General features: G+C 38.6%; 1 protein-coding gene across 7 annotated transcripts in view; it reads right to left on the bottom strand.

Moving 5' to 3' along the window:
• PRUNE2 (prune homolog 2 with BCH domain) overlaps nt 1-14,167 on the bottom strand; it is a 214,459-nt gene that overhangs the window by 43,417 nt on the left and 156,875 nt on the right. The window lies entirely within an intron of this gene.

Consider the following 14,167-nt stretch of genomic DNA (forward strand, 5'->3'; position numbering starts at 1 on the left):
AGTTATTACAATATTATTGGCTATATTCCTTATGCTATACTTTATATCTCCATGACTATTTTGTAACTACCACTTTGTACTTCTTAATCCCTCTGCCCTTTTTCACTGATCCCTCAACCTCCCTCCCATCTGGTAGCCCTCAAAATGTTCTCTTTATCTCTGATTTTGTTTCTGTTTTATTTATTTTTTTATTTTGTTCTTTAGATTCCACATACACATGCAATCATATGGCATTTGTCTTTCTCTATCTGACTTACTCCACTCAGCATAATACCCTCTAGGTCCATCATGAAATAAATTTTTCTATCCATTTACTTTTAATCTGTGTGTCTCTTTTAATCTAAAATGAGTCTCTTGTAGGCAGCATATGTAAGTATCAAAATTTTAAATGCAGATAGCCTTTGACCAGTTATTCCAATTACAAAAGTACATAGCACAGATATTCATAGATATACACCAAGATATATGTAGAAGATGTTTACTGTAAAAAAAAACTTATTTTTGAGCAGTATGAATTTGATGATACAAATATGAAATAGTTTAAACTTTCTCTAATCACTGCTATCCTAACTGTACTATGTTGACTTTCCCTTCCCTAGGTCATGTTGTCACTTTCAGTTATTAATCCAATTCCATTTAAAACCAAATTAGTTTCTCTGGCAGTTATAAAACAGCCATGAGTTTATAAAATATAGAATAAGGAATACAGTCAATAATATTGTAATAACTGTGTATGGTGTCAGGTAGGTATTAGACTTATTGGGGTGATCAATTTGTAAGTTATATAAATGTTTAATCACTATGTTGTATACCTGAAACTAATATAATATTGTATGTCAACTGCAATTGAAAACTAAAAATAAAATTAAAAAAAAATTAAGGTAAAAATTAAATAAATAAAGCTGCTAATTTCTTATCTTAAAAGCTTACATCCTTCATTGTCCTACCTGGTACTGGCCAAAGTCGTGCCTCAGAAAACTTGAGATAGGAAGGCTTTTCCATCTCTCTTCTTATTTCAGCATCTGAGATCCAGTGAAGGGGCTGGGTGGGTGGGGTGAGGTGAGGGCTGGGTAGAAGACCCAAACAATGTGATAATACAGCTCCAACTTTGGCAGGGGGTTCGGTTCTCCTGAATCTTCTGCCCCCGTTCCATCCTTATATGAACTCCCCAAGGGCCTGTGGGGCCTCCTCACTGCCCACTTCTCTGATACAGGAGGTCTGACTTGACTCCACCGCTTCACCCTGTCCTTGGCTCTGGGCACTGCCTCTGACTGAGACTGTCTCACCTTAGGTGCTGTATTAGCTTGCTAGGCTGCCATGACAAGTACTAGGGACTGGGTGGCTTAAACAATAGAAATTTACTTTCTTAAAATTCTGGAAGCTAGAAGTCCAAGATCAAGGTGTCAGCAAAATTTAAGTCTTCTGAGGCCTCTCTCCTTGGCTTGTTAGATGGCCGAGTTCTCCCTGTGCCTTCCTATTTGTGTGTGTCTGTATCCTAATCTTCTTATAAAGATGTCAGTCATATCAGATTAGGATCCTACCTTTACTGACCTCATTTTAACTAAATTACTTCATTAAGACCCTATCTCCAAATCCTGGGAGTTAGGACTTCGACATATGAATTGGCAGCAGGGGTGGGGTGGAGGACAATGGAGGGAGAGGGGGGCATAATTTAGGCCGTAACAGGTAGGGTACTACAAAATGGATCAAGTCCACTACTGTCCATGAGGTCATTGCACGCACAGGACACCCATACCACCCTGCCTCACCATACAGTGATAGTGCAGGTCACCCCACTGCCTCCCTTTCTTTAATGTTCTTTTCACTGTCAGGCAGTATCAGGGCAGACTCACAAGTCTACTGCCTGAGCTGACATCCAAATAGGAGTGAGAGCCCGCCTCCGTCATGGAAGGTATTCTGAATCTCTACCTATGACTCTCTCAGAACAACTCTTCATTGGCTTTGAAGGGCCAGAAAGAGACTCACCGCAGGACTCCAAACCAGGTAAAGACTCTTGATAATTCCCTCACTCTACTCCTCCCCAGTCTTCTGTGGGGTGATGGTTGAGTTAAGCTAAGTTGGGCCACTTTTTAAAAGGCCTTGGGGGAAGCATCTAACCTTGAGAGGTTCTTGCCATCTCTCTCTTTGAGATACAGAGTACTTTGCACCTTTATGCCCCCAGCCTTTGATCTACTTATCCATTCAGTGACTAAAGGAATTTTTCCACTCAACTAATTAATTGTTTTACAAAAATATAAAGGGAAATCTAAGTGCTCCTTAATAGGGAAGTGATTAAATATAGTATGAAATTCATTATGGCATATCAATACAAAAAATTTCTAAATGTATTGACATGAAATGGCATCTAAGATATATTTAATAAATCAAATTAGAATATCATTTGTATAAAGTTATATATATTTATATACATTTTTAGGCATAAATAATATCTAGAAGGAATGGAAATATGTTATTAATAACAGTTGGTATGGGGACAAAGGAATTTTTACTTTTTATTTATTTACTTTTCTGTGTTGTTTCAATTCCTTAAATATGAGCACATGCAACATTTAAAAATAAAGAGGTAATTTAAGTATAATACGATTCTATAAGCATTTCTAGAAATCTTCACTTGAACAAATTCAAAATAACATTTGAAAAAATTAAGTGCTCAATTAAGTAGTGATTTCGGTTATTTATCGGTAGCGATATTATGCTGTCACATCCCACTGCCATATTATCTGGGCTCTTGATGGTTTCCAAAGTAAAATGTAGGAAGCAACCAACATAGCAAAGCACAGGACTTGAAATATTAACATCACCAAAAAGAGGCAGAGAAGCCCAGCCTTTGATTAGCCCATTATGACAGAGATGCTGTTGGTTCTTCTGGCATCATGTCCATCACATTCATTCATCCTCACAAGTATTTTCTGAAGGTCTGATCTGTGCAAGCAGTGGGGATATTAAAATAAATAAGACAGCTACTATCTGTTCCTCACGGCAGTTGCTGATTCATCTCTTACAATAGGTTGTTTTAAATTTATCTAATTGTAGCCTTATTTTTTCAATCTGTTGTTTATATCTTCACTTTCTATCTTTTTATACCTTTCTCTTTTCTAAAACTCTGTCCTTTTCACTTTGGTTCCTTTTACTGTTTCTTTCTTCATTTTCTTAAATTTGCTGCTTTTCTTCATTTTGGGATTTTGTTTCTTTAAAAAAATTTTTTTTCTTTTTTCTTTTGCTTCTGAAATTTTCACTATTTTATTTATGTTCTTTTTTTTTTAAAGAAAAAAAAAGAAAACCTCCTTGATTCCCTATAGTATCTCTTTGACTCTGAAAGTCTTTATGCTTTTGAAATTAATACTGTTTTTTGATAGCATCCCTTTAAGGCATCATTTTTTGTTTTGTTTCCCAGGTGAAGAAACGGTTAGAGAATGGAAGTATTTCCAACCGGATGGGCTGACTGTCAGCTCCTAAAGGGCCAGCTGGTACCATGCTCCTCACAGAATCCCTAGGGGCTGAGAGCACTGCCAGGTACCTAGTGAGCATCTGCTGAATAAATACACGGCGAATGCTCCAGAGCTCCATGCCTTTGGTAAAACCATCCCGTTTCTGTATTTCCTTCCTGTTGGGTCATCTGTTGCTTGGTTTCCCAAGAACTTTTATCTTTTGACTTCCACACTGTCACTGGCTGTGGTTTAAAACAGAGTTGCCTCTCAGACCCCAGTCACCCCAGGAAGCAGGCTGTAGCAAGATAAATACAGCATATTTCTGGAATCCATTCCCACAATCAGCTTCCTCTGTGCTCAGGCCTGTGACTGAGAGGCATGGACACATGGGGAGGATTTGAGAGGCCTCAGAAGACTTGACACAAAAATGGACACATGGGGAAGATTTGAATCTGAGTGTTCCAAACTGCCCCCATAGTGAAAGAGACACAGAAGGAGCACTTCCCGTCAATTGTTTAAGCTAGCAATTCCTGAAGCCAGTGCCCTGAACTGGCATATGGTATTTTTCCTTCTTCCAGAAAGAGTACAGAAGCAGCTGAAGCCTCAGACTCTGGAGTCAGACGGCCTGTACTTGAATCCTGGCTCTGACCTTTCAAATTGCATAACCTTAAGAGAGTTATAGAATTCCTATGCGCCTCCATTTCCTCATCCATAAATGAGAAAAGTAACACTACCTACTTAGACATTTGTTGTAAGGATAACTGAATTGATTTAGGTAAGGATAGAGAGAACACTGCCTGGCACACCATAGTTGATGCTACAAAAGGATTAGATATTGTTATTGTTATAATTTCAATAATTTTGCTAAAAATTAGAAAAGAAAAGGTTTTCAAAAGTAGGTGCCTTGAGCATTTTTGCAGAAATAGAAATATCCATCCTAAAATGCAGATGAAATTCTAAGTAACCAAACAGCCAAAACAATCTTGAAAAAGAGCAAAGTTGGAGGTCTCACATTTCCTGACTTCAAAACTTATTACAAACCTATAGTAATCAAAACAGTGTGGTATCAGCATAAAAACAGAAATATAGACCAATGGAACAGACTAGAGAGCCCTCAAATAAACCCATGCATATATGGTCAAATGAATTTGACAAGAATAACAAGACAATTTAATGAGGTAAGGATAGTCTCTTCCGCAAATGATGCTAAGAAAACTGGATATCTACATGCAAAAGAATGAAGTTGGACTCTTACCATACACCATATACAAAAACTAACTCAAATGCAATGATTTCTTGGCTATGACACAAAAAGCACAGACAACAAAAGCAAACCTAGATAAATGGGACATTAAACTGAAGGAGTTGGCTACATACCTGACTCCAGGGCTGCTCCAGAGTTCCTAATCTCAGTACCTGCCCCCTGTTCTCATTTCCTCCATCCTGCCAAAGGTTAGGGTGTAACAGGTTTAGGTTAGCTGACCTCTTGGAAATGAATCACATAGGGTCTCAATGTTCGGTGGGAAATCTGGACTCCCTTAGATCCCTAATTCAAAGCTGAAAAAAAGTTTTTTCATAGCTCCATCCCCAACCTCATTCTCTTGCAAAGAGTTTCTCCTTAGACTTTCAGAGTAGTTTAATAAAGAAAAACCAATGTTCACATGTAGGGAGGCAATCTATTATGGTGTTGTCAATGGAATCAACTCCACTCCTGCCTCTTATTAACTGTGGTAAAGTTATTTAACATCTCTAAGACTTAGTTTCTTCATCTACAAAATGGGTATGAGAGAGGATCTTGTGAAATTTCAGAAAAATTATGAGTAAAGTGTCTGGCAAAAGTTCCATTATATTATTTAATGTTACTCATATTCTAATATTTAATATTATTCTTATATTATTTAATATTGCTCTTACTGTTATTAGAAGACTTTGGGCTAAAACAGTCCTCTCATATTCACTATGAGTTTCCCAGGTGGTGACAGAACCTCTGAACCACCTTTAAACTCAACACTGAAGTATGACAGATAAAGTATGGGGTCCAGTCACCAGTCATGGAAGCAACAGGAATTCTCAGCACATACACTGTCCCCCTAAAATTCATATGTTGAAATCCTAACCTTCAGTACCTCAGAATGTGAATGTATTTGGAGATAAGGTCTTTAAAGAGGTGGTAAAGTTAAAATGAGGTCACTAGGGTCATTATATAATGAGATCATTATAATCCCATATAATTGATATCCTTATAAGAAGAGGGGATTTGGACACAAACACACATAGAAGGAAGACCATGTGAAGACACAGGGAAAAGATGGTTACCTACAAGCCAAGGAGAGAGGACTCGGGAGAAACCAACACTGACGACACCTTGATCTCAGACTTCTAGCCTCCAGAATTATGAAAAAGTAAATTTATGTTGTTTAAGCCACCCAGTTTGTGGTACTTCATTTGGCAGCTCAAGCAAATGAATACTGATCTGATCTTCTTCACCGGAACACCCAGTTTCAAGAAGAATCTTAGCTCTGGAAGGGGCATATTAGTCCTTCATCCCTTCTACTAGAAAGCCTTATTGTCTGACAGATCTAGAGAGAGAAGGAGAAGCCCAAGTCAGGCCCCTCAAGACTGAGACAGAAGGCAGCCTCTTTACTTACACATGCCCCCTTTACTTACACATGCCCCGCTGCATAGTATAATCACATTCTATGAAATTAATTTGAGACTTGATTAATTTCATACTCTCTTGAGGGATATATTCAGAAACCACATAGCTATGCCAAATTCACAGTGAGATCTGATTCATTTAGCTATTTCTTTGACATTGGTATGTCTTCAATGTATAAATGCAGTCATTTAGGGGGGGAATATGCTTATGCTTTTCAATAACTGTTGTTCACAAAATTATAGCATTACATGGAATTCTAAGACTCTGGTATATCACTCACATTTTCTAATTACCAGGTCCCTCCTGGTGAATAAAAGTCGGTAGTACTGGGAAATAAAATTAACAGCCTAAGATCAGCTACTTAACTATCAAGCTGGTTAGAAACAAGCCTTGATCTTATAAACTAGTAAATGCATAAAAAATTTGGTGAGAGGCTTCTCATAGAAAATCCAGGCTCAGGCTTTATATCAAGAACTTAACCTTTGATCATCCCTAAATTTAGTCCAAAGAAAACTTCCTCATGGCTAGCCCAGAGATGGGGCTTTACTCCATCCCAAGCTTACCTTTCAGTTATCCATATTGACCTTTCCATAGATCAGTAATCTTTCATCTCATCTCCAACAAGCTCTCTTCTCATCTCCATTTTACCTGCTTTCGTAACATACCTCTTGCACAGGGGCTCTCTTGAGATCACTCTATGTTGGTTTCATTCCTGTTTTATTTTAAGAACTATTTCTAGAACTTTCAATTTCATCAATCTTTCTTGGGTATTTCTTGGAGTTGGATGTAGAAAAATGTAATTGCTAAGTGGTAACTTTTTTTAAAAATCCCTTTTGTGGTTCTCTTGCTTCATGGGCAATGGTGGCTTTATCAGTGGGCTTTCACATTGGGTTTGGACAACCTAAATCCTGCGTTTTAGGGTGTTCTAGAAAGCCTGTGTTCTTTTCTGTATTTTCGGATTAAAGGAGACTTTGAAAGATCTCTGTCTGCAGGCAAAACTACACCTAAACAATTCCCATTCTCCACCTATGGTTTCCAAACCAGTCCCTCACAAGCTTTGATAGATGTAGCTTCTCTGGTACTCCCTATTTCCCAAGCTATTCTATTGGGTAGAAGTTCAACAAATGTTTCCATCCTAGAATCATATGGAAAGTGTTAAACTAGTCTAGAGGAAGTTGTATTACAAAGAGAATGATTCAGACACACATTCTGTCCTCAGAGAACTTAAAATCTAGGAGAATAAAAAGGAACAGACTCATACAGGTTCACACAAAACAGCACAGCGGGGTAAGATGCCGTGAGAGCTAACCATGGGATTGCAGGGACAGGAGTAGTTAATTTCTCCAGCTGTGGGCATAGAGTAGATGGCCCTGGAAGTCTCCAGGCAAGACGCAGTATTTGAGCTGGACCTCGGGGCAGGTTGGGGAGGGAGTGGGGATAGATTACATCTGAGCTCTTCTTTTTCTTTTCTCCTTGCTTTGTCTCCAGCCACCCCCATGCCCATAATCAAGACTCATTCTGTTTTTCCACTCTGAGTCAGAATCTTTTTGGAGCTTGTCAGGGGTACCATTTGGCCTGATGCCTGTTCTCAAACTGGGAATTCTCCTTCCTCTTCTTATAAGATTAGAGTCAGACACTGCTCAGGAGAAAAGAAGATGACTGAAGGAAAATGTCACCATCCACTTCACTCTCTAACACAATAGGTCCACCTCAGTAGATATTCAGGCTTGCAGACCTGTGCTTTTGGTAACAACAGATGTGAAATCATAGAAATCATGGTCCAGCTTTGGGACCATGACGTGATGCTGACTACTCAGATGTTGGTTTAGCTTTCTGCAAGTGCTTCTGCCAAAGTTGGCTCTATCTTGTTCAGATGAGAGAGCTTCATGCTTTCTCTCCGCTACTTATATTAACTTATTCCAAGTGCAGTAAGGTTGCTGATTCTCAATCATGAGAAATGAAATGATAATCTATCACAGAGCATGCCAGTTCTTCTTCAGGTACTCCCCACTAGATCCTCGTCTCCCTCAATTTTCAAGCACTATACCTTTCTTCCATGTCCGCAGTTCTGGAATTGCGCCCCCATCTTTGTCTCCTAGGACAGTTCCATCCTCTATTATATTTCGGGTGGACTACCACCTCCCATTTTGCCTCCCATCTTTCCTGCACCATTGCCAGTCTACAGACAATCACAACACCCAGCTCATAAAACGCTGGCTTCCACTGCCAATACATTTAATACAAAATTCTTTGTTCGTCTCTCAGGGCTCTCCACTATTTAGATCAATCCACTCTTAGCATCCTCAAATATTCTGTCTTTCAGACAAAATGAGCTCCTAGTTTCCCAAGTCTTGCTGTAGTTCTTTGCCTCTATAGTTTGGTTTATATTTCCTTCTGCTAAAATGCTCCTTCTCACAACGTTCGATTCTATCTCATCCATGAATCCTGTCCTTGCTCCTCCAGAACAAAGGGGAAGGAGCAAGGCTCTCCCACTTTTGAGGGCCCAGACCTGTCGATTATATCTCTTCTAGAACTGACTTGACACAGCCCTTTGCAAGCCATTTGTTTTACACCCTCCTCCTGGCTAGAGTAAGGTAAGAGATTGCATCTTAATTACCTTTGTATCACATGCAGTCCTTAGGGAAGCATCTTGTTCATAACAAACGCACAAGCTCTGAGAGTGGCATTCAGTTTCATTTTCCCCAAATTTCTAAAGGTTGTAAGGAATCAGGAAATGCCATCTTATCCTTAAAATAGAAGAGTGACAGATTTTTTCTAAAGCCCCGATCAATTTAAATGTATGCATCAGGATTTGCTAGGGGCTTCTCAAAGGCCCTAGGGTGGAAGGAAATAGCACAAGATCAATAGCTAGGCCACCCTGCTTCTGATCTCAGCCCAGCCACTGACTCTGTGATCTTGATGCCATCACTCACTCTAACCAGTGTTAATTTTCTTGCCTGTAACCCGAAGAAGTTAGTCAAAATGAATTCTAAGATTTATTTCAGCTTATACTACCTTAGCAATTGAAACCCAGGATGCAAGAACAATACAGAGAATCAGGCAACTATCGGAATTGCAGGCAAATGGCTTGAGAGCTCTCAAATGATAATGGTAGTCAGACAGGGAGCACTCACTCCTGCCTCTTCTCCTACACCTCTCTTGCACACCTATCCATCAGTACCCCATGATTCCTGACATTATTAATCCAGAAGGCTCTGTATCCAAATGTACTTTGTCAACTCTGACGCAGATAAGATACCAGGGACAGTATTACTCCTCCACTACTTTTCCATCTGCCGTTTCTCACCCCTAACTATTCTATTAACTGGAATTGATAAGGAATTGAGAACTTATCCCAAATTCAGATACTATTCTAGCAGGAACTTGGTTCATGTAAAGCCTCGATCTGTAAAATCTTGGCATGTCAAACAAAGGGCAAGCAATTCCAGGCTAGCTAAAAAGAAAAAAATAAGCTTTTATTTACTGTAGGTGAATTCCAGCTTCCCCATCATAACTTATATTGAGTAACTGAACCTTTGTGCAAACCCCACACCTTGTCTAAAAAGTATGAAATCTAAAGGTCAAGGAAGTATTGTGATCCTTTAATAAGAAATAAATTCTTTCTTAGTACAAAACCATTCAAGAATGAAAAACCAAGTAGAATGTAAATGGAAATTCACCAGGATGCACCTTAGAGAGTCTTAACCATTGGGGAAAAGTTAGCCTGACTTCTTAATAAAAAGGAGAATCTGGCTCTTTATCCTTAAGCATCTATGAGACATAAGGGTCACTTTGCATTACAAAACTTAATCTCTTCGGGATGCTGACTGTGAATGACAACAGCCTCATCTTTTTCTTTGTTTTTGAGTTGCAGCACAAGGTCCAAACTATTTTGAAGTACAGAGCTTTCACTATCTTAATATGTGTAATTTACTAATAGAAACATATCCACAAAGGATGTTTTTTTCCTCCCAGATAAGAAGTCCTGTTATCAAGAGAAATTTCATGGACCATTTTCTTTTAGTCACCTGGAACTTTAATCTAATGATTCAGGATTTTACATTCTGTGAATATTATCAATTGTGATTTTAAGAAAACTTTCATCAAATGAACATTCTGAAATGAATTCATTCAGTGGCAGCTCCCATTTTTCTCTATAGGAGGAGCTTCGGGCGGCCACCTGGTTGGAAGTGAGCCTGGAAGCTGTGCTCACATAGCAGTTTACATAAGATCAACACCATGTCAAGAGTTCATATGAAAAAAGGGGAGGTGCAGTTTATAGAGATTTTTGTCCCCCTCCCTTAAATCACCATGACCAGTACTCTAATCTTAGGTGGAATCATACTTTAAACCACTTCTAGGTGGGAATCTAGTTTTGTTTTTTGGTTTCCACAGAGGACTTTAATAAACTATTTCCTATTTGAAATTGAGGTGGTAATTTTTTCTAGGTGGTAATTTTTTTTGTTTTTTTTAGTTTCTCACATAACTTAGTTTCTCAGGGGAAATATTGATATTCTATAAATAGTAATTCTTTCTCAGTTTTGAAAAGGCAATAGAGAACAACATAAGCTCATTTTTCAGGATGATCTATTTCTAAGACAGCTTAGAATGTAGGTAAGATTTAAAGGTTATAAGATTCATTAGAAAAAAGAGAAGTGTATGTTACACCTTCAATAACCGTTATCAATAATATAAAAAATAAAAATGTCAGTGTACCAAGGTAGCTCTGCTTGTCAAATAATCTAAATAGACTGTGATACCCATTAGGCAAGAGTCCTAAACAGTTTCCAAATTGTCACTTCCTTTGATTTCCTTTCTTCATTTTCATCTCAGACATAAATAAAATATTTTTATAGCAGTACAGTCTGTGTTCCCTAATTACCTGATTGCCGAGGGAGGGGTGGGATATAGCATAAAAAACCACAAGCTTTTCCAGAATGAGTTGATGCAAAATGAAAAGCAGCTGCCAGATGTCACTTTCGAGGGGCCGGGCAGAGCTCCGCATCCTCTCAGCCCCCTCCTCTTCCCCCTCCAACTTCCCAGCAGCAACAGATCAGTTGAGAGAACAGCACTCTCTCTTGCAATCTGTCCTCCCCAAACCCGATCCTCCTAAAGCAGCACCAGGACCCACCTACCTTCTGAGGATGCAAGGAGGCTGGCTACCAGGAGGGTGAGAAGGATGCTTCCTTACAGCTCCTCAGCATCTCCCTTCTGGAGCAGTTAACTGGAAATACAGATTCGCCTCCATTTTCTGGTCACATGATCACTGGCACATCTAAATAAGGATGATCACCTGCCTCCCAGCTCTCTCAGTGTACCGGCCACCGCTGCTGCTGCTGCTGCTCTGGCTGGGGGACGTAGCTGGGGCTATGCAGTTTCACTTGGGAATAGAAAATACTCTTTTGTCTAGGTTGTAGAGTCAGAAATGCCCCCTTGATTTTTATGTCTGCTCAGAAATACTGCTGCCACTCCTGTTCCTGAGTAAGACTGGATGTGAATGGGCTCAAAGTACTGGTTGGAAGGAATTTAATTCTCCTGAGACCTCTTTAAAAAAAATCCTTCACAGAACACTCAGTAAGAAAGCAGTATAATCATTTTCATTTCATGTACTATGAACAATAATGGACTACATGAAAGCATAGTGGGATACATTAAAAAGTCCATTTGGAGGTTTCAGAGAAAGTTAGGATGTTTGCCCGAGATCCATACAGCTGTGGCTATTGGGAGACACAAGAGTGGCCATTAAGCACGTGGACCCCAGAATCAGCAAGCCCAAGTTTGAATCTGACTTCCACTTCTTATTGGCAAGTTTGGACCAGTTGCTAAACTATCTGATGACTCAGACTGCTGATTCACAAATAGATAATAATAATATTAGTGTTACTTTAAAGATAATCTAGGTAGAGATCTTAGAGAGTCTGGGTTAAAATAAACTCACAGTAAATGTTAGCTACTAATACTATTATTAATTCTAAAAATGCCAGCAGAAATATTTGATTCGGTTAAGGCAAATGAAATATGAATGAAAACTTTGCATAATAGAAAGACATGCATTCATTTCTTTGATCTTCAAAGAAAAAAATATATTGTCAGACAAACCAAACAAAGACTTCTGGTCATCAGGCAAAATGTCAATATGAAAGTAAAAATGGATACCATCTTCAGAATGAGCTCATTGGGAATCCTATGCTACATGATCCTTTACTATTATTATTTTCTATTAGTTTAAGGTATACAGTATAATGGTTATGCATTTATATAGTTTAGGAAGTGGTCCTCCAGATTACTCCAGCACCCATCTGGCCTACACACAGCCATTACAAGAATATTGACTATATTCCCTATGCTGTACTATACATTCCCATGACTGTTTTGTAATACTAACTTGTATTTCTTCATTGTTTCACATTTTTCACACAGCCCCACAACCCCACTCCCCTCTGGCCATCACCAGTTTGTTCTCTGTATTTATGAGTCTGTTTTTGTTTAGTTTGTTCATTTCTTTCACTACTTAGATTCCACATGTAAATGAAATCATTTGGTATTTATCCTTCTCTGTCTGACATATTTCACTCAGCATAATACCGTCTAGGTCCATCCGTGTCATTGCAAATGGTTAATATTTCACTTTATTATAGCTGAGTAATATTCCATTGCACATATGAACCCTAATAACTTCTTTATCCAGCCGTTTGTTGATGGGCATTCAGATTGCTTCCATATCTTGGCTATTGTGAATAGCACTGCAGTGAACATAGGGGTGCATAGATCTTTACAAATTAGTGTTTTCATTTTCTTTGGATAAATATCTAGAAGTGTAATTGCTGGGTCAAAAGGTAGTTCTATTTTTAACTTTTTGAGGAACCTCCAAACGGTTTTCCATAGTGGCTGTACCAATTTGCAATCTCACTAACAGTGCACAAGGGTTCCCTTTTCTCTACATCCTCATCAACACTCATTTTTTGATTTATTGATGATAGCCATTCTGACAGGTGTGAGGTGATATTTATTTAATGAACTGAGGTTTAAAAAAAAAGTAAAACAAGTCTTTGAAGATTATGTATTGTCAACTGCTACTTGAGTTGATGGTATAACAGACGACTAAATAAGTAGAACAATTTTTCCTCTCTGGACAATCAAACTGGGATAGGCAACAGAAAATCAAGAAAAAACCTGAACAGGCACACCTATTTTTCCCCACGAGGCTGAGTGAAGTGGATAACAGCACTGTAAGAAAACTGAAAGGTTATAAGAATCTTGGCGGAACTGTAATGAACAGAAGCACAAGAACACTAAAAAATAAGTAATATGGCTTCGAATTTCAAAAGAAGGGAAAAGATGAATTTTACAACATTAGAAAAGAAAGATGCATATTCCTGTATGTATTGAATGCTTGTGTGCCTCCATATTCATTTATTGAAACTCTCTCTCCAGTCCCCCAGGTGTTGGTATTAAGAGGTGGGGCTTCTGCAAAGTAATTAGGATTGGATGAGATCATGAGGGTGGAGCCCTTATAAGTGGAATTAGTACCCTTATAAAAGAGACCTCAGAGAGTTCTCTTACTCTCTCTGCACATGAGGGCACAATGAGAAGTCAGCAGTCTAACCTGGAAGAGGGCCCTCACTAAAATCCAACCATGATGACACCCTGATTTCAGACTTCCAGCCTCCAAAACTGTGAGAAATTTCTGTTGTTTATAAACCACCTAGTCAACAGTAAATTTTTATAGCAGGCCAAACTGACTAAGACACTCCCAAACTAAGACTCACACATCAGCCTTGGAAAAGGAAGCCGCAAACACCAGAAATTATCAGTTTCATTAAGAGCAAATTATATTGGACAAACTTCACTTTCTTTTCTATTTATTTAAGCTGGCATATTTATGGGTTGCCTATTATGTGGCAGGTTCTGTTCTAAGCACTGGAGGTACAATAATGAACAAGACAAATCAAACTTCTGCTTTCCTGGAGAATACATTCTCATAGACGAAGACAGACACAGCAAATTCAATCAAACAAATAAATAGAAGACCTTTTCACATAGCAAAAAAAGTGGTAGG

The sequence above is a fragment of the Pteropus medius genome, unplaced genomic scaffold, assembly GCF_902729225.1.
Source record: "Pteropus medius unplaced genomic scaffold, Ma_sr-lr_union100, whole genome shotgun sequence".
Taxonomy (NCBI): domain Eukaryota; kingdom Metazoa; phylum Chordata; class Mammalia; order Chiroptera; family Pteropodidae; genus Pteropus; species Pteropus medius.